The sequence below is a fragment of the Patagioenas fasciata genome, chromosome 14 (assembly GCF_037038585.1).
Source record: "Patagioenas fasciata isolate bPatFas1 chromosome 14, bPatFas1.hap1, whole genome shotgun sequence".
Taxonomy (NCBI): domain Eukaryota; kingdom Metazoa; phylum Chordata; class Aves; order Columbiformes; family Columbidae; genus Patagioenas; species Patagioenas fasciata.
The window spans coordinates 17987119-18015115 of NC_092533.1; the positions used below are offsets into that span (position 1 = coordinate 17987119).

A 27997-nucleotide genomic window follows, 5' to 3' on the forward strand; every position below is an offset into this window, starting at 1 on the left:
ACGACGGGGTGCTCTAGGAGGGATGCTGAGGCAGGGTGGGACACAATAGGAGCTGGGATACAGCTCTGCCAGGCACTGAACGTGCATTTAGCGGGGTGACGGGTTTTGCTGCGGGATGCTGAGCCCTCGAGGTTTCTGGGCTCAGCAACAGCGCTGGGTCTGCATGTTCTGGATCAGGACACTTCATTAGAGGCAACAAAGCAGCAGGAGGGAGGAATGCGAGAGCTTGCAAAGTATCTCACTGCAGGAGTTCAGGCTGCCAGGGGGAGGGGACGCGCTTCAGGAAACGCAAAGAGGCAGGAAATCAAGGGAGAGGGACAGTAATCGAGTCCATATGTTGGAAGAGCAGAATGCATCTGGTAGCAGGGAGCAGACTCGGGGAGAAAACCCACGCTGTGGGGACAGCACGGGGTGTCGCAGAGTCACGGTCACCTCCTGGACCAAGCACAGGGTTGAATTCAGACCAACCAAAACTGCTGGGATGGGTCACTTTGGGGGGGGTTCAGGTCTGTGCCTGGAGTTGCTACAGCTTCAGGAGGCTTCAAACCTAAAACTCACTAATATCCGAACGCAACAGGTAATGTTGCAGAAAGGAGAAGGAAATGGCTGTTTTATTACAGAATGACAGGGTTACATCTACACATGTACCGCTGAGCATGTAAGGAGCTTGGAAACGAAGTGAATGGGAACAGCAGAACAGGATTTTGCCGTTCATCTGGCAAAGTGAGGGGTGAAGCCAAACCTCGAATCCTGGGGTCAGTTTTGGGCTCCTCATGCCAAGAAAGGCCTTGAGGTGCTGGAGCGAGTTGAAAGAAGGGAACGGAGCTGGTGAGGGTCTGGAGCACAAGTGTGATGGGAGCGGCTGAGGGAGCTGGGGGGTTCAGCTGGAGAACAGGAGCTGAGGGGAGACCTTCTGATCTCTGAACTGCCTGAAAGGAGCTTGGAGCCAGGGGGCGTCAGGCTCTGCTCCCCAGGAACAAGCGCCAGGAGCAGAGGAAACGGCCTCAAGTTGCGCCAAGGGAGGCTGAGGTTGGATGTGGGGAACAATTTCTTCCCCAAAGGGCTGTGGGGCACTGGAACAGGCTGCCCAGGGCAGTGCTGGAGTCACCATCCCTGGAGGGTCGGACAGATGAGGTTCTCAGGGACATGGGGCAGTGCTAGAGTTAGGTTATGGTTGGACTCGATGATCTTGAGTGTCTTTTACACTAAAATGATTCTATGATTCTATGTCAGGTCCCCCCTGCTCTCAGAAAGCATCACAGCTTTGGTACAGGAGGAGCTGTGATGACAGGATTCACTCAGAGGTGAGGGCACAGACAGGTGATGAATGAGGAACCCAAGTGTGCACAATCACAGAATCATAGAATCATTGAGGTTGGAAGAGACGCTCAAGATCATCGAGTCCAACTATAACCTAACTCTGGCACTAAACCTTGTCACTAAAAATCACCGCAGGGCTGTCCCACAGAGACTGTCCCACCAGTTCAGGTGCTCCCAGGTTCAGGTTACAGCACTGGGAAAGCTCCCAAGACTGTTTGTGGCCTCTTCCCCTCCCCCCTTTTAAAACACATGTGCAAAGAAATTGGAAACTTATGTGGCTGGAAGAGGGGAGCCAAATGCCAGATTCAAGCACAGGATCACGGTTTGGGAAGGGGGAGAAGAGCTCTGAGCTAAAACCCACCAGGCCTCCCAAGAAAACAAGTGATGAGAAAGAGCACAGGACCACAGTGCTGAACAGCCGTATAGGCTTTTGTTGTGTCATACAAATCGCTGCATTTTATATAGGCAAAAAAAGCCTCTTGTGAAGGTTTGGCAAGGTTCTCTGCACCTTAGCAGGCTCTGCACATTGCTGAAGATGGGTTTTCTGTGACTTGCCCAATGTCTGAGTTCACAGCTCTGCAGGCAAACCTGCAAATCGCTGCTCTCAGGACTCATCATCCCAGTAGAGAGCGATACCACTCGTGCTGCCCCACGTCTCCATCCCTAGGGATGCTCCAGAGCATTTCTCTCTTCACCTGCCGCCCTCTGCACACGTTATTAACACAGCTTTGCATCCAGTTCAAAACTTCTGCTGTCCCAGACACCCGATTCCATCTCATACGTGCAGTCGTGTCTATCAGCTCTTCTCTGCCGCTGTCACTCCCAGTGTTTCTCCTCCTCCTCCTCCACCAGCTTTGCAAGGCACATCAGCTGTTTCATGTTGTTTCTGATTCTCCATGACAGCTTCTGCAGAACAGGAGAAACAGCTGCTCAGGGGCTGCAGGAGGCTTGGGTGGGGGAAAAATGCACAAGAGCAGTTAACATCCCTCTTTGGAGAAGGGGGAGTAAGAAGCATGGCAGATCTGAGCAATGAAGGAAACACTTAAGAATTAAGAGGACGAGAGGGCATCTTGCTCACCAGAAACCTATTCCTGAAGTTATTCAGCTCTATATAGATGCTGTCAACACCAGTTTTCTGGTGGTCAAACAGAAAGTACTGGCCCAGCACCATACAAAAGTCCTTTGTGTTGGGGGCACGAGGGGCAATGGGCATAGACTGAAACACAGGAGGGTCCATCTGAATATGAGGAGAAATTACTTTGCTGGGAGGTGCCAGAGCCTGGCCCAGGCTGCCCAGAGCGGGTGTGGAGTCTCCTTCTCTGAGACATTCAAACCCGCCTGGACCCACCTGTGTGATCTGCTCTGTGACCCTGCGTGAGCAGGGCTGGGCTGGCGATCTACAGAGGTCCCTTCAACCCCAATCAGGCTGGGATTCTGTAGTTCTGTGTTAGAGTACATCATTTGCAACTTCTCATACTGTGTCTTGGCATCCTTAACAAAGCTGTGAAATCCAGAAGCCACAGCCCATAAAGCAAACATCAGGAGGAAAACATCAGAGCGAGCAATCCACCACAGAGTAGTACAGCATTCAGCTTCATCGGTGGTTCCTCTCCCTTCAGAGGTTTCAGCAGTAGCGCAGATGCCATCAGCACCAGGTCACAATGTTGAGATAAACCCAGCCTAACCTGCTCAGCACTTGGGCGATGCTTACACCTCCTGTGTCAGAGGCAAAGCGATGGAATATGCAGCTGGCAAATAAGCAGCATCTTGCTTATGCTCCACGTCACAGATGGGATGGCAGCCCATGGCACACATCTGCAGAAGCAAGATCATGGAATCATAGAATTATTTTGGTTGGAAAAGACCCCCAAGATCGTCGAGTCCAACCATAACCCACCCCTGTCACTGCCTCATGTCCCTGAGAACCTCATGTCCGTCTGTCCAGCCCTCCAGGGATGGTGACTCCAGCACTGCCCTGGGCAGCCTGTTCCAATGCCCCACAGCCCTTTGGGGAAGAAATTGTTCCCACATCCAACCTCAACCTCCCCTGGTGCAACTTGAGGCCGTTTCCTCTGCTCCTGGCGCTTGTTCCTGGGGAGCAGAGCCCGACCCCCCTGGCTCCAAGCTCCTTTCAGGCAGTTCAGAGATCAGAAGGTCTCCCCTCAGCTCCTGTTCTCCAGCTGAACCCCCAGGGTACAGCCCCAACCGCTCCATCACAGCACTGTGACACTCAGCACCCTGAGGTGTCCCCTGGCCAGTACACAGCACCCCCAGCAACCCCCCCACCTCCAGAAACTCTAGGAATGCAGTCGGGTAGTTCTCTTTTTAGACAACAACTAAACAGAGCAGCAATCACAGAATCTCATAGAATGTCCTGAGTTGGAAGGGACCCACAAGGATGATCAAATCAAACTCCTGTCCCTGCACAGAATAACCCCAAAATTCACACCATGTGTTTGAGGGCATTGTCCGAACAGCAATACCTTCATCTGTCTCTGCAATTCTGGATAGGTCTTGCCACTACTGAGAGTGAGTTTCCAGACAGTGCAGAAATGAGCTTTAGTCTAAGAACTGAGAAGTCCTGGACCACCAGAGGTGAGAAATTATAAGAAGTTGAGGGAAAAATAAAAAAGATTAAAAACTATAACACAAGGATGAACAACAACAGCAAATTCCTTTTGCCCAGAGCCGTCAAGGAGGCTCTGAATGACAGCGCTGCCAGGTCCCCCCAAAGCTGTGGATGAACAACCCGTGGTCCACACTGCAACAGAAATGACTTTTCCTACACACGGGACCCTCTTGCTCCCTCCCTCTCCAAACCCGTGAATCCCTTCCACCATAGCTCACATCTGCTTTGAAATGTTTTTCTTCCCAGAAACAAAAGGATATTGTCATTTTCTTCCCCACAAATTTGTCATTCCCATTTGTGTCAGCTGCAAAGTACAGAATATTACACTGCGCGTTCAGAATCTGTCCTTCTGTCCTGTTTAAGCTCTTCTTCGAGTTCTCAGCAGACACTAAAAAGAAATAAAAAGACAACATAAAAATAGAGAAGAACATTCCTAAAATATTTGCTTTAAGCAGGAGCATAGTTTCTACCCTGCAACTGTCATCAGGCCTCCAGATGGACCCCCTAAAAATCCCTTTGAGCTCCCTGCCAGAAGTATCGCTCACTCCTCATTTAGATGCAGGCAAATCACCCCCAAACTGATAATTAACTGTTTCATGCAATATCCCCGTGCTCCCCCAGCAGCAGATCCCAGGAAATACAGTCCTTTCTGCTCCTGGACGGCGTGTGTGCTCAGACCAAGGGCAAAGCTCGCTCAGGCAGGCACTCACGTTTCACAGACAGCGTAAATACAGCTCCGGGCAGCACCAGGGCTCTCCCCCCTCATTTTCTGCAGTATTTTAGTGCGAGGGATGCACACACCAGGAAAGGTCTGCAGGCTTTCACCATCTCCAGCTTCTAAAATAAGACAAAAAAGCTGATTTCTTTGGATCTATTGTTTGAAGCCTGACAGCCCTGGAGAAGGACGCAAAGACACTGTGAAGCCATCCGCCCCATCACCGAGATGGGCCGGACTTATACTGGAGATGTTACTGCAGGTTAGAAGGAGGCTGAAGGTCAGTGTTAGACCAGGACCAGGTAGGCCAAGGAGCAGAGCACCGGGGGTGCGTGCGGGGCAGCAGTCGGGCGTCCATCCTGCATCTGAGGGACGGATACATCTGCCGTCCACATCCTGCTGTGCCTCCGTCTTTCCTTCCTCCCTGGATGCTGACTCAGCACCACCAGCTTTTCATCACAGGATGAAACAATAGGCGTCCTTCCTTCCAGCCATTGCCTCCGCTTGATTCAGTGATCTTTCTTTCATTCATCACCCTGCGCAGCACAGCTCCAGCTCTAATAGGAAAAAATCTTCCGCTAAAACAACATAAATAAGGCATTTTTGGGATGCAGCCTCAGGCTTTACGGATACAGCAATGAGCCCAAACTGTCCTGGGTCAGAGTAGCCGAGATCCAAATTGTGCCTTCACTGAGATCACTTCTGAGCTCAGGGCTGTGTGTCTTGGAGCTGGTCACAAGAAAAATCAGTCAGGAGAACAGAAGCATAGAGCAGGTGTTGAAAACCCAGCCAGCAGGTATTTGAAATCCTCAGCGTGTATCCCCAGCCACCCACATGCAGGTGGCTGGGAAATAAACCCAGAGGGTCCCAACCAGCTTCCCGAGCTGCCCCCAAAAAAGCCCTCGCCTTGCAGAGAGCTGAACCCTCTGGTTCTGCCCAAACCTGCTCCAGAGTCCCCCTCGCTGTCACCTCTCAGAGACCCACACGCTACACCCTCCTTTTAGCCAAAGAGATTGAACCCACACACCAGATCATGCTCAGACCCATTTTACCAAGCAAAACAAATAAAATCAATGTTAGCGCCAGAGGCAGCAGGTACGTGAGCAGGGGCAGGGTGCGTGCAGGCACTAGGATGGGCTGGCTGTAATATTTTCTTTGCCATCGCCAGCTCTCACATGTAGGATCAGATGCAGAAGCATCGCAGTGATGCCTGCAGCCCCGCAGACTCCAGCCCCATCAAACACTTGTTTCTTGCTGAGCTGAGCCAGAGTCCAACACAGCGACACGCAGAGAAATCAGCAGGAGGACACAGCAGAAAGATGTGTTTAAATAGAGATAAAAAGATGATTCCTGAGACAAGCGCTGACCGACTGAGTCCCAAGGGACCGTCTCTGAGCACACCCGTGTCACAGGGTCCTGCAGCAGCACAGGCACGTCCCTGGTGCAGCTTGCTATGTGAAACCTTCTGCTTTTTGGACTCCCACGTGACTGAATACAGTCATTCACAGAAAAACAACGGCTCCTTACTTGTGCTGCTTCCCACTTGCTACAGCAACCAGAACTATTTTCTGAACAGGTGGGTTCTGTATCCAGAGCAGTTTTGCATTCAGATCCCATCCTTGGGCAAACTACCAGGTACCAGGATCACGGAATCACAGAATAGCTTGGGTTGAAGGGCCCTTCCCAGCTCCCCCAGTGCCACCCCTGCCATGAGCAGGGACATCTTCACCAGCTCAGGTTGCTCAGAGCCCCGTCCAGCCTGGCCTGGGATGTCTGCAGGGATGGGGCATCTACGACCTCTCCAGGCAGAACAATTCCCCTCATAAGGAAGAACTTCTTAATATCTAAGCTATATCTACCCTCTTCATAAGACCTCAGGCTGGGTGTACGTTATCATGGCCAGGAATGGGCTTCTAAGGTTCTCCAGGCATCGAGGAGGAGGAAGGAAATGCTGCCAGCACTGGCAAGGGCTGAGCGATGGCAGAATCATCATCCCTTCTGCGCCCTGCGAGCATCTTAACTGTAAAAACAGTATTTCTGACCAATAAAAGTAAAATAACCCAGGAACAGGCATTTCTGAGGTATTTCATCCTTCCTGTACTTCTTAAGCTTTGTAAAGATTCCAGCGCTGGGAACAAAATCAGTGTTATTTTCCACTCCCCGGTTCCTGACAAGCAGCAGTGCTCTCATTCCAGGTCACATCTGAACTCCCGAGAGCCCGACCCCTCAGTGGGGATTCACCCCTTCCCCCCCGCGCTCTCTTCTTGCCCCTTATCCCACAGCAAGGCTGAATGGGACTGCGAAAATAGCTAAAAGAGCCTTTTTAGACCTGACAATCTGAAACTTCTTGCAATGAAGAAAGGGGGAAAAAAAAAGAACTCATGATAGGAGTTTCCTACCGGCATCGCACAGCCAAATTTGGATTTTGGAATTAAACGTGGCAGGAGAAAATGATGTGTTCTGTTGGAGTTTTACCAGATGCCTTTACTTTACAAACATCAGCTTTCTCCTATTTGGAAAAGCCAGAGTCCCGTGTCTTAAAAAACCAGGACAACCGAGATCCTCTCAAGATGTTTTGGGAAGACAAACAGGGAGATTTTAACTGGTTTTTTTTTGTTGTTGTTGTTTGTTGTCTTTGTTTATTTTGTTCTTGTTGTGTTTTTCTGTCTCTAAAAGAAATGCGGTAGGGGTGTGAAGCCAAGCAAGCACACATTTTATGAAAGTTTGTACACAGGGAACACAAATTTTCCAGAACACACGTGTAAGGACAGATATTGCTTGGATCTTAAAAATCCACCAAGTCCAAAATTTACTCAACTAGACTCTCCCCACATCAAAGTGAGATGATAAAGCTGCCTTCACTGCAGGAAGAGTGCCGGTGTATTTGGAAGCTCAGGTAACAAAGCTCAGGTAATTAACCTGCCCTGCTGTCCGAGCAGGTTAAAGACACCAGTAGCTTCTTTTCTTTTTTGACAAATTAAGCACGGAATTTAAATTCATCACTGGTTGGTCCCAAGGATGCTAAAAACCATGATCAGGAAGGAGGATGAGGAAGAAAAGGTGCCAAGAGCAATAAAGCGACTGCTGTAGGACAGGGGGTGGAGCAGACAGGCCAGGCAGAAAAGACTTTTCCTTGAGAGCCATGTAAGGCTTTACAAAACCAGACCTAAGACTAACCCCGAGCCCACACAGTGCTGTAACCTGGATAACCTTGGAGCTTCTCCCTTATCTCTAAATCAGCCCTGCAGCCCAGGTCTGTTGTGCTGAGTGGAAGCAATTAGAACAGAAGAGTTAATTACCACTGATGGGGGAGCTGATCTGCCTTTTCCTGCCCTGCTGTGAGCTGTCACCTCTTCCCAGGGGACAACAAAAGGAGACGAGGGTCATTAAAACAACCGTGAAACATCACCCAAGGATGGGCCGCCCTAAGCTTAATGGGTAATTAGCACTGCAACATCTGCCTCTAATCAAAGCCTGCTCCAATCAACACTCTCGGCCTGAGGATTGACAATGGGGACACAGAGCAAGACAAGAAGAGTACAAAGGGTCACTATAGGAAAAGTATTTGGCTGCTCTGGAGAAAGTGTTTATTCCAGGAGACTCCTGTTGCTTCTCATCCCAGGTGGCCCCTGGGGGAGAGTTTTCCCTTTCCCTTTACTCTCATTTATTCCTATTCCCCACGCCTCACAAAGGAACTTTTACTGCTGTAGTTGACGTTCACCACTAGCATCAGATCCTGAGAATAAATCTGTGTGCACAGCAGCCAGGCTCATGAGGCCAGTGACCGTCCCTGTGCTGGGCACTGCTGAAGCCAAACCTTGAATCCCGGGGTCAGTTCTGGGCTCCTCACACCAAGAAAGCCCTTCAGGTGCTGGAGCGAGTTGAGAGAAGGCAACGGAGCTGGTGAGGGGCTGGAGCACAAGTGTGATGGGAGCGGCTGAGGGAGCTGGGGGGTTCAGCTGGAGAACAGGAGCTGAGGGGAGACCTTCTGATCTCTGAACTGCCTGAAAGGAGCTTGGAGCCAGGGGGGTCGGGCTCTGCTCCCCAGGAACAAGCGCCAGGAGCAGAGGAAACGGCCTCAAGTTGCACCAGGGGAGGTTGAGGTTGGATCTGGGACCAATTTCTTCCCCAAAGGGCTGTGGGGCATTGGAACAGGCTGCCCAGGGCAGTGCTGGAGTCACCATCCCTGGAGGGCTGGACAGACGGAGATGAGGTTCTCAGGGACGTGGGGCAGTGCCAGGGGTGGGTTATGGTGGGACTCAATGATCCTGAGGGTCTCTTCCAACCAAAATGATTCTATGCCTCCATGACTTCAGGTCAAGGTGACAATATCCACCTGCACATCAAAGCACGAGACTCTGAACGCCAAAAAATTCGGGGAGCAGCATTTCAGGAGATGTGTATGTAGGTTTGGTACTGGATGAGCAACCAAAAGATGCCCAGCATCATTGCAGTCCCTATAGACTTCTTTTTTCCCCCCATCTGTTAACACCTACAACATTAGGTTATATGCCCTGCCTGTTACTGGAAGTTCTAGAAGAGGACTTAGGTGAGAACACAGCACTTGATCACAATGCAGGCACCATTTGGGAGCAGAAGGCAATGACAGGTGTGAAAAAGGGAAAAGATCAGAACAAGTCCTCTACCAAACTCAACGCAGGGCAACAGGGAAACATCACCTTTGTCTGTACCTGTACTTCAGACTGTCTGTTTGGGGGTTTTGTTAGAAATATTTAAATGAAGACATATTAGATGCCAGCGTGTCCCGATACGGAGCTTTTGGTGGGCATGGTCAGTAACTAAAATGGAGCATTAGCCCTAAGGATCAGGTCTCATCCTCCTCCAGCAGCTCCTCCTCTCATCTCTCCAAGAGCAGACAGTAGCTTGGCATAAAACATCATGTTTGTCATTTCTATCTACTAAAAATATAAGACTCTGCTTCATTCAGTAACTGCAAGAACTGATTCCATAGGAACCACGAAACAAAAATATCATCTCAGCTGCTAAGTGAAGGGCTGCCCAGAACTCACACTATTGTAATCTATTGTAAATTATTTTGTTTTAAGGTCAGGGAGGTTTAGATTTCTGATGAACAAGACAGAAAATGAGTCTGTGCTGCACCAGGGTCAGGCTGTCACAGCCACCTCCATCTCCGGGGACACGAGTGGTCCCACCAGCACCCAGAGTGCAGAGAGGGTTTGCACCCTGTTCGGGGGTGGCTCCACAGCACGAGAGGGGAAACTGAGGCATCCCACTGCTTAGACACCTAAAATCCCACTGCTTCACGGCGGGGGGCTGTACCCATCCTAGGGTGACCACAAAAACAGAGACATCCCCTCCTGCTGTACCCCAGCCATGGGGAGGGGGAGAAGCAGCACAGAATCATACAGAATCACACAAAGTTGGAACTCTGACCTGACCCTTGGGTGGGGGGGTTGCAGGAGCCTGTGGCACCCCCAGCACTCTTCCCCACCCTGCTCACCAGTCCCCGAAGCCGCGTTCTGCCCAGTAACAGGGCAGGGGGGGACGAGCAGCCCTCCCCGGGAGCTGAGCTGCGGCTGTGCCGCTGCCACCACCCTCCTCCCGCTGCCGCCCCGGGCCAGCCGGCAGCACAGAATCACTGACCTATTTTCGCGTATGTGGGCATGCACAGGATGAAAAACAAAGGGTACTTTAGCTTAGGATATTTAAAGGCAAAGATACTCGACTAGCTATCCCCAGAAACCACAGCAGCTCTTATGATGTTTATTATCTCCCTGAGAAGCATCCTTGTGCACGGCTGTGGGAAGGGAAAATAAAGAAAAGCACAGAGCGGTTGGGTGAAAGCAGAACAAACACTCCATTAAGCTGCAAATTCACATTTCTAGGAAAGCAACAAAAAGGGACGTAAGAACTTGAAAATAAACTGGACCTCGGACTTGAAAAGGACAAAAGCAACTAGGACTGACTCTGTGGAGGGAAGAATGTCTCTAAAAAAGGGTGACGGAGCAGTCCTGTGGGATGTCCCCCCGTCCCTGTCACTGAGGGATGAGCTGCTTGTGCAGACTCGTCTAAACTGACTTTGAACAAGTCGGCTTTCCCAGGGATTTTTGTTCAAGATTGCTGATGGACTTGGATGAAACAGCAGAGTGCTTCATCTGCACCTCAGGCAGCTTTTGGAGCTGACAGCTTCAGGTGGTTTGAAGTCAGCTGAATGCATTTACACCATTATTATCTCTATGCACACACCTGTAAGGGCGAGTACCCCAAAATTTGGTTCTCAGGTGCTGGAACAACAGATGCCACAAGAGAAAACTGCATTTCTTAGCCTGAAAAAAATTCCAAACAAACCCAGGAGCCTTACAGAGGTTCACAAAACTATCTCCTGCAATAGTCTCTCATGAAGGGAGAGATGTGCCTGCAAAGAGGTAGCGACCAGGAGCTGATCAGAGACGCACGAGTCCATCTCTGAGCCTGCAGCATCCTTGTTTGGTTGGTTCAGTGAAGTTCACTGTTGGAGAAACCTCCAGCACTTTAGTTTGCTGTCTTGCTTCATATCCTGGATTGGGAAATGCCTGCTGGCCCTAAGCGCTGCCCTGCATAACAAGAAGGATGCAGTGACGAATAACACAAAAATGGTTACTACAAATAGAGACGCTGACAATAGTGACTCAGTATCAGATGCCGGCGGCTCTCCTGGGGCTCCATACAGCTGGGAAAGGTGCTGCTGCCAGGATTTGCTTGGTAACAAACCTGGGGCAACAACCCACCCCCTCCAATGTGCACAGGCAGGAAGGAAAAAAGGAGCAAGAATAGATCAGTGTGTCCTGAACAATGAAAAACAGGAAAAGTGCCTCTTGTCTGGGGCGCCCGGCCGAGAGCAGCTCTGCGGTGAAACCTCAGCCAGGCAGTGTGGGGGGTCTGCTCAGCCTCCTGGGTGGGTTAAAACCAGCAATATTGCAACTCGAGCATCCTGTGACAGTGAGGGATGGAGGGAGGGGTGGGCACCCCAGAGCTGCAGGGGCCGGGGGGGTGGGTTCCAAGCAATATTTCATCAGAAAGAGCAGCTCTCTCTGCAGAGCACCCCCTCCCCAATCCTGGCATCCATCCCCCAGAGAGCCCCTCGCTCTACATCTCCCTGGGTACCAGTCGGGGCTCACAGCATCCCCCCACCCCAGCCCCACCAAGCTTTGCCTCTGCACATCCTGCTCCCCAGCATCCTACCCCCCTTTCCTTGCCAACCTTTTTATTTTCTGCGTCAGAAACATAAAATGGAGACTGCAGGGAAGGAAAACACTTTGCTTAAGATGGCTGAGGGAGAAGGAGGATTTGCACGGTGATGCACGAGCACCCTCTGCTGCTGGATGAGCTGTTTGGGGTGTGTGGGGGGGCAGCTCCAGCTCTGCTCCAGCCCCACAGGTTCCAAGCAGAAAAAGAGACCCCAACCAGCCCTTATTGGAGCATTTAAACTGGTATAGCCAAAATATTTGCTTAAAAAGCTTCAGCAGCCTTGTTGCCTCCTGAGCTCTCCTGGTTGCCTCTCCCCACCACTTCTTTTATATTCTGCTTTTCCTCAGTGCGTTACACTCACAATCCTCAGGAAAAGTACAGTATTTTGTATTAAAACTGGTATGTTTTGCACATACAACTCCCCACAACTAATGCCACTGCCTTCCACATTTATATATTTTTCCACATTTGAGTAAAACCACCAGATTTCATCTGTATTAAGTCCCACACCAGAGCGAGTGCTCAAACTCTCGTGTTACCTCTCATGGGAACATTTCTGGGCCCAGGGATGGGATAAAGGGCTGAAGACAGACATGGGGGAGAACCAGGACCCACCTGAATTGGGGTGACCATATGCTGTCCCTAGGAAGGGTTCAGGAAACAAAGGGCACGAGTGAAACTCACACAGGGATACCTTGCAAGCTGCTCCCTGAGCATCCAGGTTTTAAGCCAGGATTATGTCAGTGTAGGGCCAAATCCGGCTGAATCTGAGGCTTAAATTCTCATGTGAATGTCACAGAAAGCTTTCCCAGGATCAGCTCGAAAAGGGCCAAAAGGTATCACTCAGTTATGAGTGACAAACAAACAGATCCAGGATCCCAAGTCCTTTGTGGCAATTAAAACAAATGCAGAGGAAGAAAAGCAAGGAATTAAAAAACAAAAAGAGAGAAAGAAATTGTATAGGTGACTGCAGGTAAAATCCTAACACTGAAAGATTAAATTCAGGCAGGAGCAGGGTGCCCAGCACACATTTTGGCACTGGAACTGCACATATCCAGCCTGGTAAGTACCGGTTCAGGTGTACCAGCACCTCAACACCACAAAGCTGCACCCAGAAATCCCACTGGCTCATAAGTACCTCCAAAATATCTTGTAAGGGCCTTTTCTGGGAGAGAGCAGTCATTTTGATGGGATCAGGGTGAGGCTGACCCAGAGCTGGGGCTCTGTGGTGATTCTCCTGCTGCAGCAGCCCCTGGGTGCAGAGTGTGGGACACCTGGGACAGGACACACAGGGAGGTTTGATGTTATTGCTGTCATTTCTGCAGCTGCAAAAACTCCAGGCATGTCCCCCTGCGTGGCAGGGGACAAGCGAGGCTGGCACTGGGACATGAGGGAGCTCGGCAGGTCAGACCTGGCTGTCAGGGCAGGTGGATCAGCATCACGGGTGTGCTGACAGGCATTTTGCATCATTGCCACACTGGAAATGGTATCAAAAGATAGAGTCATAGAATAGTTTGGGTTATAGGGACCTTCCCAGCTCCCCCAGTGCCACCCCTGCCATGAGCAGGGACATCTTCACCAGCTCAGGTTGCTCAGAGCCCCGTCCAGCCTGGCCTGGGATGTCTCCAGGGATGGTTCAGCCACCACCTCTCTGGCCAACCTGGGCCAGGCTCTCACCACCCTCAGGGCAACAATTCCTTCCTCATGTCAAGCCTGAATCTCCCTCCTTTAGTTTAAAACCATCTCCCCTTGCTCTATGGCAACAGGTCCTGCTAAAAAGTCTGTCCCCATTTTTCTTACAGGCCCCTTTTAGGCACAGAAAGGCCACAATCAGGTCTCCCTGGAGCCTTCTCTTCTCCAGGCCAAACAACCACAATTAAGTTGCCAGAACATCCATCCTGTGAACAAATTGAAACTGAAAAAAACTACAAAACATAGCTCTGGGGCTACTAAACATGGGTGCTTCCTCAGCACAGCCTGGGTGACTTAGCTGGGGAGCGCTGGGACAGCTCAGGGTGGGCCCAGCCTGCTCAGACGGGGCCATGGGGCAGGAGCAAGGGAGACAGGCAGAGTTGGGGGACCCAGGACTGGGGTGCGTGGGCACCACAGGGTAGACACCCAAACTTGTAATGTCAGCAGGGACAGGGGGGTTGGGGGAGTAGAAAGGGAGGTTTGGGGGGTGCAGGAGCAGCAGAGCACTGCAGCAGCATAACAGCCCCCCGGCTCAGAGCATGGGGCAGGAGTGGGGGCACTGGAGAGACATGGGGACCCCCATGACAGAAGGGTTTGCACAATGTTCCAAGATCTCTGTTCCATTTAAACAGCACAAAACACTGCTAAGCCCCGCTCCTGCTCTCAAGCTGCCTGATCAGCAAGCATCCAAAAGGCTGGTGATGCCGGCTGGGGGGTAAGCGCTGCCTTTTTGTGCCAGGGCAGGTGATCTCTCCTTGTGACCCCCCCATTTCCCCCAGCAGCAGATGGAGACCCCCTTCCTAATTATGGTCTTGTCACCCGCACAAAAAAAGAAAGACAGATCTCTCAAAGGAAGCTGTCTGAGAGGACAAAGGCTCCTTGAAATGGGAGCTGAGCTGCTCTTGCCAGGTTCAGAACGGAGACATGGGGAGGGGGGCACAGCGCAGGGGGGCCGGGGCTGCCCTTGGCGCAGAGCAGGATGCGCGCGCAGCCGGCACATCCCTTCTTTGTCTGGAAAAGCAGGTCACGGGGGGGTGCGGGGGATGCAGCGGGGGTGCAGGGGAGGATGCTGAGCTGCGTCAGCCCCACGTCAGGGAAGCAGCTGATCCCTTCTCCCAATCCCCGTCCTCTGAGCTCATCCACCGGCACGGAGCCAACGCGGCTCAACTGCGCACATCTGGCGGATGAAACCGGCACTGCAAGGGACCTGGAAATATTAACACACAGTAAGGGGATCCCAGAGAAAACCCCCAGTTTGCAAAGCCAGAAAAGCCCCCAGATACACAAGAGGCAAAAAAACCACTAGGGCACCCCTGGTCCTAAGCTGGGGCTCCCCCCAGGGGCATCTCAAAGCTCAAATTGCAAATAAAATCACTGCCCAGCGCTGATGCCCCAGTGAAAAAGTCAGGGATGAGTGTTGTGGGCACTACGGGCACAGTCGGGCTCCCAGTATGCACCACACACCTGCAGAGAGCCCACCAGTGACATCCCAAGTGGCTCTCACAGAGGCAGCAGCCTGGCAGAAACCCAGGACAGGCAGGAGCTGCACCCCAGAGCTGGGCACACCCGTCACCCACAGCACCCCCAAAAGCAAGTGCCAGCAGCCAGTGGCTGCACCAGCAGTGCCAGCACCGGTGGGGACAGCAGCTCCTCGCTCAAGGTCACAGCCCCATCTCACTCCCACAGACTTTTCTACACGTCCTCTGTTAGAAATGCCACCTCCACCTGCCAAAACATCCGCACCGGGACGTCTGCTGCGGCTGAACCAGCGGCTGGGTGCCAGCCGGGTGCTGCAGGGACGGCACTGTCAGGGCAGGAAAAGCACAGCTTGCCCTAAAGCATAGGGAAAGGTCAGGCCAAGCCATACATCACCTGTTGTGAGATGAAAACAGCAACTGCTGAACTACACAGCTGTGCTACAGAAAGTTTCTGAGTTGGTTGCAGTTCTTCTCTCTGGACTCTGATACACGTAGGTGGGAAACAGTAGGAACATATGAACACCTCCCAAAACAGCCAACATCGTAGCTGTACTTATAGGTTGCATCAGTGAGACGAGGAGTGACTTCATTTTCTAGGAACTCCAGGGTAGAGGCTAAAAACCCTCTCCCAGGGCATGACACACGCAGCAAGCACCCCACGTATTCTGGAGAGATAAAACACCTAAAAGATCTAGGGTAAAAGTTCTCCAAAGAGGTTCTGCCTCCTTTGGAAAGCAAATGAAGGTTCAGTCTCCACCAACGCTGCTCCCCGAACCCTGTCACAGCACACAGGTGCTGTCACTGTGTCCCCAACGCTGCTCTGGGAGAAACAAGGAGGTGAGAGCACGGAGAATGTTAAGAGGTAACAGCCACCAGCTCCAACAAGGGAAATTCTGACTTGATGTAAGGAGAATCTTTTCAGAAACACTGGAGAAGGGAGCCCAGTTATGTCTAGAGGGCTGGGGCAATTTCTGTCCTTAAAAATACTCAAATTTGGCTGCAAAAGGCTCTGAACAATCTCTGACCTTGGGGTCAGCCTTACCTAGAGCAGGACGGATGGACCTGAGGCCTCCAGAGCAACTTCTGAACCGAATTGTTGTGCGATGACATCTGGTGAACTCCTCCCATCTGTTCTGCTCAGCAAACACTAGGATTTACCAGCTCACAGATTTGGGGACAAACTTCTCCATTTTGTCTGAGAATATTCCTGAGCAAGAGAAGAGAAGAGACATTTCTCACCCTGTTCACTGCCGCTTCTCAGCCAACATCGGCACAACGCTCATGGATGCTCAAGGAAGAAAGAAGATACAGGTGCAGAATCCTGAAGGCCCCTGTGTCACCAAAGAGGGGATGGAGCTGGGGACACCGGGATGGAAAAGGAACAAGGGAGGAAGGTGTTGGCTTGAGGAGACGCTTGTGCCAGGGATCCCTGCAGCAAAACTTCTGGGAGTCGGGGAGAGCGAAGCCTCCCCACAGCCTGGAAACACAAGGACACATGAAGGGAAGCTTTAAATACATTTGGGAGCACTTAAAGGGCCCAGAGAACCAGCAACAGACATTTTGCAAGCTCGTCCACAGCACTGGGCAGCATTTTCATTAAAGAAAAAATCAAAATGTAGTTTCATTCTCAATAAACTTTGTTTTGTGTCTGCACAAGGTATTGAGGGCCTGAACCTTAGGCAGGTGCATGAAGCCCCACTGTCTGCAATGGTATCTCACATTTCCATAGGTTAGGAGCTAAACACCTTCCTGCATCTGGCCTTGTGGAGCTCAGGAGTCACTGATCTCTAGAAAAGTTCTGGATCTTATTAGATGGATAAGAAATTGGCTGCATGGCTGTATCAAAAGGGTTAGAGTCAATGGCTCAGCGTGCAAGCGGAAGCCAGTAATGAGCGGTGTCACATATGGGTCTAGTTTAGGACCAATAATATTTAATATTGTACATGATAACATAAACGGTGGGATTGAGTGCGCCCTCAGCAAGTTTGTGGGTAACACCAAGCTGAGGGGTGCAGGTGACACGCCTGAGGGACAGGATCCATACAGAGGGACATGGACAAGCTGGAGAAGTGGGGCCATGTGAACCTCATCAGGCTCAACAAGGCCAAGTGCGAGGTCCTGCACCTGGGTCAGAGCAACCCCCAGTTTCACCACAGGAGGGATGGAGATCAGCCCTGAGGAGGAGGACTTGGGGTGCTGGTGGGTGAAAAACAGGACATGAATTGGCAATGTGTGCTTGCAGCCCTGAAAGGCAAGTGTGTCCCGGGCTGTGTCACCAGCAGTGTGAACAGCCTGGAGAAGAGAAGGCTCCAGGGAGACCTGATTGTGGCTGAAAGGGGCCTGTAAGAAAGATGGGGACAGGCTTTTTAGCATGGCCTGTTGTGATAGAACAAGGGGTGATGGTTTTAAACCAAAGGAGGGGAAATTTGGGCTGGACATGACATGAAGAAGAAATTGTTGCCCCTGAGGGTGGTGAGAGCCTGGCCCAGGTTGGCCAGAGAGGTGGTGGGTGAACCATCCCTGGAGACATCCCAGGCCAGGCTGGACGGGGCTCTGAGCAACCTGAGCTGGTGAAGATGTTCCTGCTCATGGCAGGGGTGGCACTGGGGGAGCTGGGAAGGTCCCTACAACCCAGACTATTCTGTGATTCTATGATTTGGGTCGAGGAAGGGGACACTCCCCATCTGCTCTGCTTTTGTGAGTTCCCCTCAGGGCACAGCGTCCAGCTCTGGGGTCCCCAGCACAAGACAGAGCTGTGACAGAGGCGCCACAGGAGCCACGGAAACGGTCCGAGGGCTGAATGAGCTTTGCTGTGGAGAGAGGCTGAGAGAGCTGGGGTTCTTCAGCCCAGAGAAGGCTCTGGGGAGACCTAACTGCACCTTTCAGTATATAAAGGGGCTTTTAAGAAAGATGGAGAGAGGCTTTCTACCAGCATCTGTCATGACAGGACAACCGGCAAGGGTTTTAAATGGAAAGAAGGCAGATTTAAGCTAGTCATAAGGAATAAATGTTTCACAATTAGCATGGTGCAACACTGGCACAGGCTGCCCAGAGCAGCTGTGGATGCCCCATCCCTGCAAGTGTTCAGGGTCAGGCTGGACGGGGCTTTGAGCAACCTGATCTGGGTGAAGATGTCCCTGCCCGTGGCAGAGGGGTGAAGTGGATGATCTGCAAAGGTCCCTCCAACCCAAACTCCTCACTATTACTACCTCCTGCCCCTCTAGATTACACCTACCAGAAAATACAACAGATAAATACAGAAGGAACTTTACTCGCAGGCTGTGTAAGATGGTAAACAACCCAATGCAGAAAATGACCGCATGCTCCTGAATGAAATATTTGGAGCAGCACACCTGAGGCTGAAGCCCCCCGGTGTACCGTGTCACCAGGGACAGCATCGCCCCAGGGACAGCATCGCTCCATGGGGCTGGAGAGCACCCAGAATCACAGAAAACAAGACATAAAATAATTTTATGTGATTCTTTACAAGGAATTAAGAAAGAAAATTAATTACTCCCAAGGAGGGTATGTCTGGGTGTCAGGGCTGTTCTGTCACTGGAGTCAGTGCGGAGAAAGGGCAGAGCCACCGTGGCCACAGCTCTGGTGACCCAGCTGCCACACGTGTGGTGGCAGAGGGTTTGCTGGGCATGTGTGACACTCCCAAAAGAGGCACCGATGTGCAGCAGGAGCAAACGCTGCTCCCCTGCAGTCTGGGGACAGTGGGGCCACAAGCAGGCTCTGTGGGGGCTGCACTGCGCTGGCACCCCCAGGACTCCCCGAGAGCACAGCCAGGAACATACTCCCCCGAAAACCCCACAGCCAGAGCCCTGCTACCCCAAAATCTACAGCTAGGGCCCTTCACCCCCAAGACACCACTCTCAGAACCCTGCTCCCCCAAAACCTGGGCCTCGCACCCTCAAAAAACCCACAGCCAGCACCCTGCTCCCCCAAAAGCCCCACAGCCAGGACCTGCTCCCCCAAAAGCCCACACCCAGGGCCCTGCTCCCCCAAAAAAGCCACAGCAGGATCTGGTCCTGCAAAAACCCATACCCAGGGCCCTGCTCCCTCAAAAACCCCCCAGCCAGGACCTGCTTCCCCAAAAATCCCACAGCCAGGACCTGCTCTCCCCTAAAATCCCACACCCAGGGCCCTGCTCCCCCAGAACACTATACCCAGGACTCTGCTCCCCCAAAAACCTACAGCCAAGACCCTGCTCCCCCAAACCCCACAGCCAGGGCCCTGCTCCCTCAGAACCCCAAACCCTGGGCCTCACACCCTCAAAAACCCCACAGCCAGGGCCCTGCTCCCCAAAACACCCACAGCCAGGGCTGCGTTTCCCTCTGCCCGGCTCCGTAACAGCGGCTGCAGCAGGGCCACAAAACCTCCCTGCAAAACCAAGAGATCCATGTGCCACCTGGTGCCCAAAAGGAGAGCTGCACCGGGACCTGAACTGCCCAGAAACGAAGATTGAAACCTCTCTAAAATGTCAATAATATCACAACTGGTACACACAGAACCCTGCTCTGCTGCAGAGCTATCAAGTGTCACCCTCCTGTCCTGAATGCCGGCAGGTCAGAGCACAGCAACACAAGATCTGCAGAAAACACCTGATGCTTTCCTTCACGCAGGTTAATTCTGTCCTGGTAGGAAACTGTTGGCCACGCTCCCAAGTCCTATGGACACCTCAAACTATGAAACTTGATTAAAAGGAAAAAACTAAAAATGGGGCATGCAGAAAAAAAGGCATCAACTTGGAAATCAAAAGAAGAGGGGAAACAAGAAGCAGATGCTTCCATACCAGCAACTGCTGGGATACAGCCCAGCGGTAGAGCAAGGAGCTGCTGATAAAATAGCAGTGGAAAATGGCCTTAAAGCAAAATCTGGTTGTCCCTGCAGCTGGTGCCACCACAGACCAGGCAGGTCCTGGGCTGTGTCCTCCAGCAGCAAGAAGTGCCAGGGCTGGCCCTGGGGCAAAGCACCAAACAACCTCCATACGCTTTGGGCAGAACAGATTTCTCTGATGAACACAGAGTTTTCTTGTGCCGACAGACAAGAAAAGCTCAAAGGGATAAGACTTTTCTCCCCTTCCACCTTTTTAAGAAACATAAGGTTGGGGATGTCTGTGTACATCACCTTCCAAACCCTCCTGTTCACATATCCCTTCTATGTCACAGTCACAGGGCTTGTCCTAAACTTGTCCCAAAACCTGTCCTCAGCGCAGGGACAAGTCTCCTCCAAGGGGCATGGCCTGGAGCAGTGGGCAGGCGTGCTCCCTCTCCCTAGGCAATGGACCCACACAGTGCCCGGATCCTCCTGCCTCGGTGCAAAGGTGGGGAAACAGCTCCAGAAGTGTTTAACAGAGAGAGATGTTACAGAGAGCGCTCAGAGATGGGGGACGAGAGTCCCAACATCTACTTGGTAACGCAGGAAGAAGGAGAGGGGACAAAACCAGTGAGACAAGTTGTAACTGGCTGTACGTGGTGCCAATCAGGTATCTCTGCCCAGCAGCTGCTCACAACACAACTGCTGGGAGAGGGAATCACGCAAAAGAGAAGCTCCAGGGAGACCTTATTGCAGGTTTTCTGTACTTAAAAGGGACCAATAAGAAAGATGGGGACAGACTTTTTATAGCAGGGCCTGTGGCCATAGGACAAGGGATGACGGTTTTAAACTAAAGGAGGGAGATTCAGGCTGGACATGAAGAAATTGTTGGTCCTGAGGGTGGCGAGAGCCTGGCCCAGGTTGGCCAGAGGCGGTGGGTGAACCATCCCTGCAGACATCCCAGGCCAGGCTGGATGGGGCTCTGAGCAACATGAGCTGGTGAAGATGTCCCTGTCATGGCAGGGGTGGCACTGGATGAATTTTGAATGTCCTTTCAACCCAAATCATTCTATGATTCTATGATCTAGAAGGGTCTCCAGGTCTTTACAAGATCTTACTAAGGACAGCCAGCTTATTAAGCCAGTTTACACAGAAGAGATACCTCAGGTCAATGATGAAGACCTTCCAGTCCACCAGAGCCTTCAGAGGAAAGCATGTGCCAGCACACTGCCAGCAGGGCCTCACACAGTTTCTGAAGGACCAAACACTTCAGGTCCTTGCATCCTCTGTCCTGCCCTCTTTGCACACAAAGGGGAGGATAAAATCACCTTCTACAGAACATCAGCTTTTCTATAGCCTATAGAAAGCAAAGCCATGAAACCCCTCAGCCAGGGGGACATGAGGAGATGAGACACAAGGGAAGAGAGGAGCTTGCTGGGGTGAAAGAACAAGGTGTAAGGTGGCCTTTAAAATGTGGGTCCTACCTTAACCCAAAGTGGTCTTCACAGTTGTGCAGCTGGATGAGAATCTTCTTTGGAGACGATGCCCACGGAAGCAGTCGAGCTGCACAGACTCTCCTGAACCCGAGGGCAGGAGGGGGAATGTCCATTCCTGGTGGAGATGGTGGGATGCCAGGACACCCAGGGAGCAGAGGAGCCTCTGGGAGGTCTCATAGCTGGTAGTGGATGGCTGGTGGTGGTGGATGTTCCCTGCAGTGTCTGGCAGTGAAGCTGCAGGCAGGGAACACGACCCTGAAGACATTTCTTTCTTGGTGCCTTTGAGCTCCTCTTTCAGTCATTCCATCTGAAGCAGAAACAAGAACATGCCAGTGCTCAGCTCAGGTAAACCAGGTACCACTACGTCCTAAATGCTCAGGCCTATCTCAGATCCCCATCCTGCCCCTCACATGATGCTGCCAACTTCCCTTGTCAATGAAAAACGAGAAGGCAGCACCAAAACAGGTGACCTGGATGATCATCTGAGATGCATTCCTGCAGCAGGGTGACTGCCGGAGAGCTCTGGCAAGAAAACTACAGCAGGAAGCACCATAGCGAAGTGGAGTCTGCTCTCGACACCAAGAGTCAGTGGTTCAATATCAAACGGGGTGCTAGAGACACACTGAGTAGCACAGAAACAAGCCCAAATCCTCTGTTTGTACTATTTGCTGCTCCTTGTGTCAGTGAGGCAGAGAATGGGGGAAAATCTGGGGCTTTGCAGGACTTGTGCTCTTGTGGTGGGGCATCCACACCACAGTCAGCCCAAAGCTCTCACTGTTGGACACCTCAGAGACCCCAACAGAGCTTTTCATGTGCTGTGCGATCCTTTTTCCCCATGTGCCCTCCTGTCCTCTCTTCTCTCAGCTTTTGACCAGACCCTGGCATCAGGCAGGTGGGATGAAACCTCTTGCCCACAGTATCCAGTGGTTTGGAAAGTAAGTGTCCCCTGGTCAGGTCAGCCCTGCCTTGTGCTGGGGGAGAGGGACAGGGCTGGAGCTGTCACAACCCTCACCAGCAAAATTAATGTTGCAAAATTTACTGCAGCAAAATTAAGGTAACGTTTCCCTCCTTCTGATCTGTGCTTTCTCATCCCATCAAGGGTAACCAGCCAGAGAGAAGGCTCAAGAATGGAGATGTTTTTTCATCATCATCATCAGAGGAAGTTGTCACCAAAAAAGGTATTTCATAGAATTTTGATTTCAGGGCTATTTGTTTTGTATAAACAATTGCAAGAAGCTTTATCTTGCTCTCTATGATTTTTCTCAGGGGTAAATTCCTCAATACGTTTCAAAAAAACCCAAACAATCCAACCAGTGTGCATTTTCTACTCTATCAGACTTAGGAGCAGAAATGTGTCCACATTCAAATTCAAAAGTTTCCTTAACTGTTGGGTGTTGCTCTCCATAGTACAAAGCCAAATATGCACAGACTGCTTGGGCTCCAGGCGGAGCAACAGGAACCTGCACGAACCGAGGACACCCACAAGCACCGGGCATCCTGAACACCATGGATGGCAACATTTCTGCTTTTTCCTGCCCCACATTTCTGTTAATATAAAAAAAAGTAACTCTAAGAATATGCTTAGTAATCTCTAGGGGGAGTCTCTGTGTCCAGGGAAAAGCCGAGACACCTCAGGGACAGTCCCACCTGAGCCAGGTCACTGCAGCACAGAGCTGGGTGACAGCCTTGTCACCTGTCTCCTGTCCCCATCTGTTGAAGCAGAGGGGGCTCAGAGCCTACTGAGGGCACTCCCCAAATCTCTGCCCAACAGAGCCCCTCACCATTGCTTCTCTGACCAATGTCACCTCTCTACAGAGAGGGACAAAGCACTCTGAGGAGGATGGTGTCTGATCTGCTGTACCCCAGCCCATGTCCCAGCCAGAGAACCTCAGTTTGCTCACCAGCTCCTGTTTCTCCGGTCACCTGCTGCTTCTCCACCTCCAGCGTCTCCACCTGCATCCAGCAGTTTCTCCTCAAAGTCCCTTTTCATCTTCTTTGTTTCTATCTACAGCTCTTCTGTGCCATCCGTTTCGAGTCCAGCTGCAGAGAAAACAGACACATGGGCTGAGCATGGATGTACACGGGTTATATGTGGATATAAGGATGGGGGGATTCCTTGCTTCTCCTAAAAACCTCTCAGAACGACAGCCAGCCAGCCCTCCTGCAGTACTCCAGGCACACAACCAAAGACAAAGGTTCATTCATCTGTCTGACACAAGGAAAGGGCTGTCAGGCATTGGAACAGGCTGCCCAGGGCAGTGCTGGAGTCACCATCCCTGGAGGGTTGGACAGACGGAGATGAGATTCTCAGGATATGGGGCAGTGCCAGGGGCGGGGAAAGCAGTTGGACTCGATCTTGAGGGTCTTTTCCAACCAAAATGATTCTGTGATTCTACAATTCTAAGTGGTAAAAACCTCCTAATATCCATCTCCGGCCCAGCAGTGATGGCCCCAAGTTCCCCACTGCACATGTTCACACAGACACAGGCGGTGACACCTTTCCTGCTGGGGAGGAGGATTCACTGCACATCAGGCACAGTCTGGAGGCAGCTGCTCACAACACGGTGACGTGAAAAGCACTGTGCAATCCCACCCCATCAGTTTAACTTATTTCCTACCAGACAGAAACCACTTGCAAGTTCAGGAGGCAACGGAGCCCTGTGCCCACTGCTCAGATATTGTTTTCCCTTACTGTGACAGCTGTAACACACACTCTTGGATGTAAACACACATACTTCCTCTGCCAGAACGCTTGGAGAAGGCTCCAGGGAGACCTTATTGCAGCCTTTCCGTACTTAAAACAGCTGATAAGAAAGATGGGGACAGACTTTTCAGCAGGGCCTGTTGCCATAGGACAAGGGGTGATGGTTTTAAACTACAGGAGGGAGATTCAGGCTGGACATGAAGAAGAAATTGTTGCCCCTGAGGGTGGTGAGAGCCTGGCCCAGGTTGGCCAGAGAGGTGGTGGGTGAACCATCCCTGGAGACATCCCAGGCCAGGCTGGACGGGGCTCTGAGCAACCTGAGCTGGTGAAGATGTCCCTGTCATGGCAGGGGTGGCACTGAGTGAATTTTGAATGTCCCTTCAACTCAAACTCTTCTGTGATTCTATAAAAGATCAAGCACAACGTGTACATGGAGAATTAATTAGGTATGAGTGGCAGCACTTCTAGCCCACCACTAGGTAGAACAGGCTTCAGCTTGATTTCTGCCAACCTATCAGTTAGAATCAAAGAATCATTTCAGTTGGAAGCAGACCCTCAGGATCATTGAGTCCCACCATAATCCAACATCAGCACTAAACCATGTCCCTAAGAACCTCATCTAAACACCTTTTAAACCCCTCCAGGGATGGTGACTCCAGCACTGCCCTGGGCAGCCTGTGCCAATGCCCCACAGCCCTTTGGGGAAGAAATTGTTCCCCACATCCAACCTCAACCTCCCCTGTCGCAACTTGAGGCCGTTTCCTCTGCTCCTGGCGCTTGTTCCTGGGGAGCAGAGCCCGACCCCCCCTGGCTCCAAGCTCCTTTCAGGCAGTTCAGAGATCAGAAGGTCTCCCCTCAGCTCCTGTTCTCCAGCTGAACCCCCAGGTCCCTAAGCTGCTCCCATCACATTTGTGCTCCAGCCCTTCACCAGCTCTGTCACCTCCTCTGCACTCTCTGTAGTATTTCAATGTCCTCCTTACTATGAGGGGCCCAAAACCAAACACAGTTACCCGATCACATCAGCCAAAATCCTTTTTCTCCAGTTCTGCTTCTCTGGCTTCGATTTCTTCCATCTTGGTTTTATCAGTAGAGTTACCTAAAGAGAATAGCAAATACAGTTAAGAAAAGCACTGCTGTAAACACACGTCCCAAAAACCTCAGGTGCTCTGCCCTGGCTGGAGAAACCCTCTGTGCTCACTACCTGCTGCTGCAGACCTCTGCCTGAACACTGAGCTGCTCTTCTCTTCGGGAGGACACCATGGGATAATGGTTTCTTCTGGAAGCTGCTGTCAATATAAACCACCGAAACCTGGCGGCGCTCCCTGCCCACACACAGCAGCGTTCTGGGTTTGATACATGGAATCCCTGCACCCAAGCAATGGGACAGCTGAACCTTTATTACAATTTAAGGCTGGCTTAATTACCCTGTGACCAACTGCTTCCCTGAAAGCTTCAGCAAGAAACCAAATAAACAACTGTGCTGTGAGATACTACAGCCAGTCAGGTTTGACACTTACTGTATAGGTACATACGTTTCTTTTAGTTATTCGAGGGATTATTGTTTTAGGCCCCATTTTAGCTTCAGAAGCTTCCGAAGTTTGTCTAGAAAAGCCCGGCTGGAGATTGAATTGCAGTCACTGGAGAAGTGGGGTGTCTCTTCCTGGTGACCTGCGGGCAGGGTCTGCAGTGAGAGGCTGGAACACTCACAGCACAGGGTGCAGGTAACAGCACTTCATCTGCCCCAAATCCTCACGTCCCGCTCTCTCAGAGGCTGCAGCTCCTCCTCACTCAGCTTCCCCTCTGCCTCTGGAAGAAAACCACACGTTTTTTTCAAACACCCACACTGGTGGGGCGAGCAAGTTCAGCAAGCAGGGCACCATTTCCACCATGAGCTATTACACAAGTGTGGTGCAAATACAACCGTGATTCACCTTATCAAATACCCATTGGATTTCAATCTCAAATCCACCCCGATAGAAACCAGAGACGTGGCTCTACCCAAAACTTGCTTTCAGCCTATTAAGGCGAGTTCATTTTTCTCTAAACCCCATCCTAAGAAAATTGCTCTGCCAAAGCTGTTCGCGAGGTGCCAAAGAACGGAACATGCACTTCACGTACCATTAAATAAAACATATATACTCTTCGAGCTATGAACATAACATATTTACAAGACATTATAAACTGAATAGCAAACATTAATGGGAAAACCTTGGAGCTACCCAAACACACCCATGTCCTCATGGCTGCAGGTTCTTGCTCTGCGTAGGCAGGAACGAAGACATTTCTGGTTATTTGTTCTTTAAAACTGGTAAAGCACAGCAGAGCGTACCGTTTATGACCTGCTGGGAATTATCCCCCAGGCAGAGCAGGAACAAGGGCAGAGCTCATATATTTAAGAGGCATTTGAGTTACACAACCGTTAAATATATATTAAATACCTCACTAGGCTGAATGCTGACAATGTTGTGGCAAGGACAGGCTTTGCTGGACATCTATCTCCTTGGTAGATATCCTCGATAATTTCCTTCATTTTCATCTGTAAAATGCCACCTAATTTACTGACAGGTATCCAAAGAACTACAAGAAGCTTTTAAAAGAGAGCACAGGGGCTGTGTTTTAGCTGGGAGAGCTTGAGCTTGTTTTCCACACCCTGAAAAACGAAATCAGTAGAAGGAAACCTGCCTTCCAGCCCATGTTAGGCTGCAGAGAGGAGAAACAGAAAAGTCCTCCCCAAGGTGGGAGTCTGGGCTCATATCACTCGAGGCAGAGGAGAAACAAGGCAGCGCCATTCACCTCTGTGTGCCATTAGGAAAACTTACTCTAGAATGGTCAGCCTTTGCCTAACCCAACAGTATTGGGGACTGGGAGAGAAATTTTTACGACCTCAGTCGCACATTCGGGAATCAGTAAAGGCCACGGCGCTTCCAAAATCCCGCATACGCCATCTGAGGTCAGGAGTGTGGATCCTCAGGGAAGGATAATATTACTACTACTACCACCAATAATCATAGAATCATTTTGGTTGGAAAAGATCCTTAAGATCGAGACCAATCATAACCTAACTAGCACTAACCCATGTCCTTAAGAACCTCATCTATACGTCTTTTAAAACCCTCCAGGGATGGTGGCTTAAGTAGCAAATAACATCACCAAATAATACTAGCAGCAAAGAGAAAACTCCTGCAAGAGATAGAGATTTTCTCACTAATTAACTAGCCGGACACCAGAGAAGCAGCTACGACGTTAACATTTCTTCCTGTGCTTAGAGGGGACAAAGGCTTCACAGTTAGCCTAGAAAATCAGCATCTTCAAAACAGGTTCACTAACTCCCAAAGGCCAACGGCTCCAGGGAACTGAGAAGCACAAAGAAACCACAGACCTGTAAGCAGGACCTTGCTCAGGCCCAGCTAAACCGGGCTTTGCGTCTCGCCACAGCAGAGCAGCTGCTGAAAGGTTCTGGATCCCGCACCGAGGCGCACATCCCAAACCTGAAAATAAACAGTATTGCTTCATTATCGAAATGCACAAGCACAACTTTGTGTCCTACACGCGCTCTCAGTATAATTTGGAAGTTTTATGAACTCCTGGGGCAGATTTTCCCCCATCCATCAGCTGGGAGCTGTAGCAGGTTCACATACACCTCCTGAGCCTTGGGACCCCGGGCTGAGGCATTCGTCAAGAACCGAGGCCTAAACTCAACATTCTGGAGTCCTGAAAACGCAAAATTAAAGGGTAAGAATTAAAACACTGAATGGAAATACATTTCTTCTTTTCTTTTTTTTCCCAGAAAGAAGCGCCGCAGTTTGTCGAGCCTCGGGGTCCGCATCAAACACCCAACTGAACTTAAACGAACCCCCAAAACGGAGCAATAAGTGGGTTTATGGCGATAAGGGATAACAATAAAGCGAAATCTCAGGCCGCGCTCACCGCCTG

General features: G+C 51.0%; 1 long non-coding RNA gene across 5 annotated transcripts; it reads right to left on the reverse strand.

The window, feature by feature from the left end:
* Positions 1–36: 36 nt before the first annotated feature.
* On the reverse strand, positions 37–27989 carry LOC136107877 (uncharacterized). Of its 5 annotated transcripts, none has more exons than XR_010652337.2 (11): positions 27444–27989; positions 26503–26600; positions 25772–25870; positions 25075–25160; positions 23262–23400; positions 21349–21667; positions 16086–16250; positions 4660–4786; positions 3804–4337; positions 3006–3135; positions 37–2226 (listed from the first exon to the last, which is right to left on the reverse strand). It is a non-coding gene; the product is annotated as an uncharacterized lncRNA (long non-coding RNA). The 5 variants fall into 5 exon arrangements; XR_011741407.1 differs by having other exon boundaries at positions 25597–25870; XR_011741405.1 differs by having other exon boundaries at positions 25582–25870.
* Positions 27990–27997: the final 8 nt, after the last annotated feature.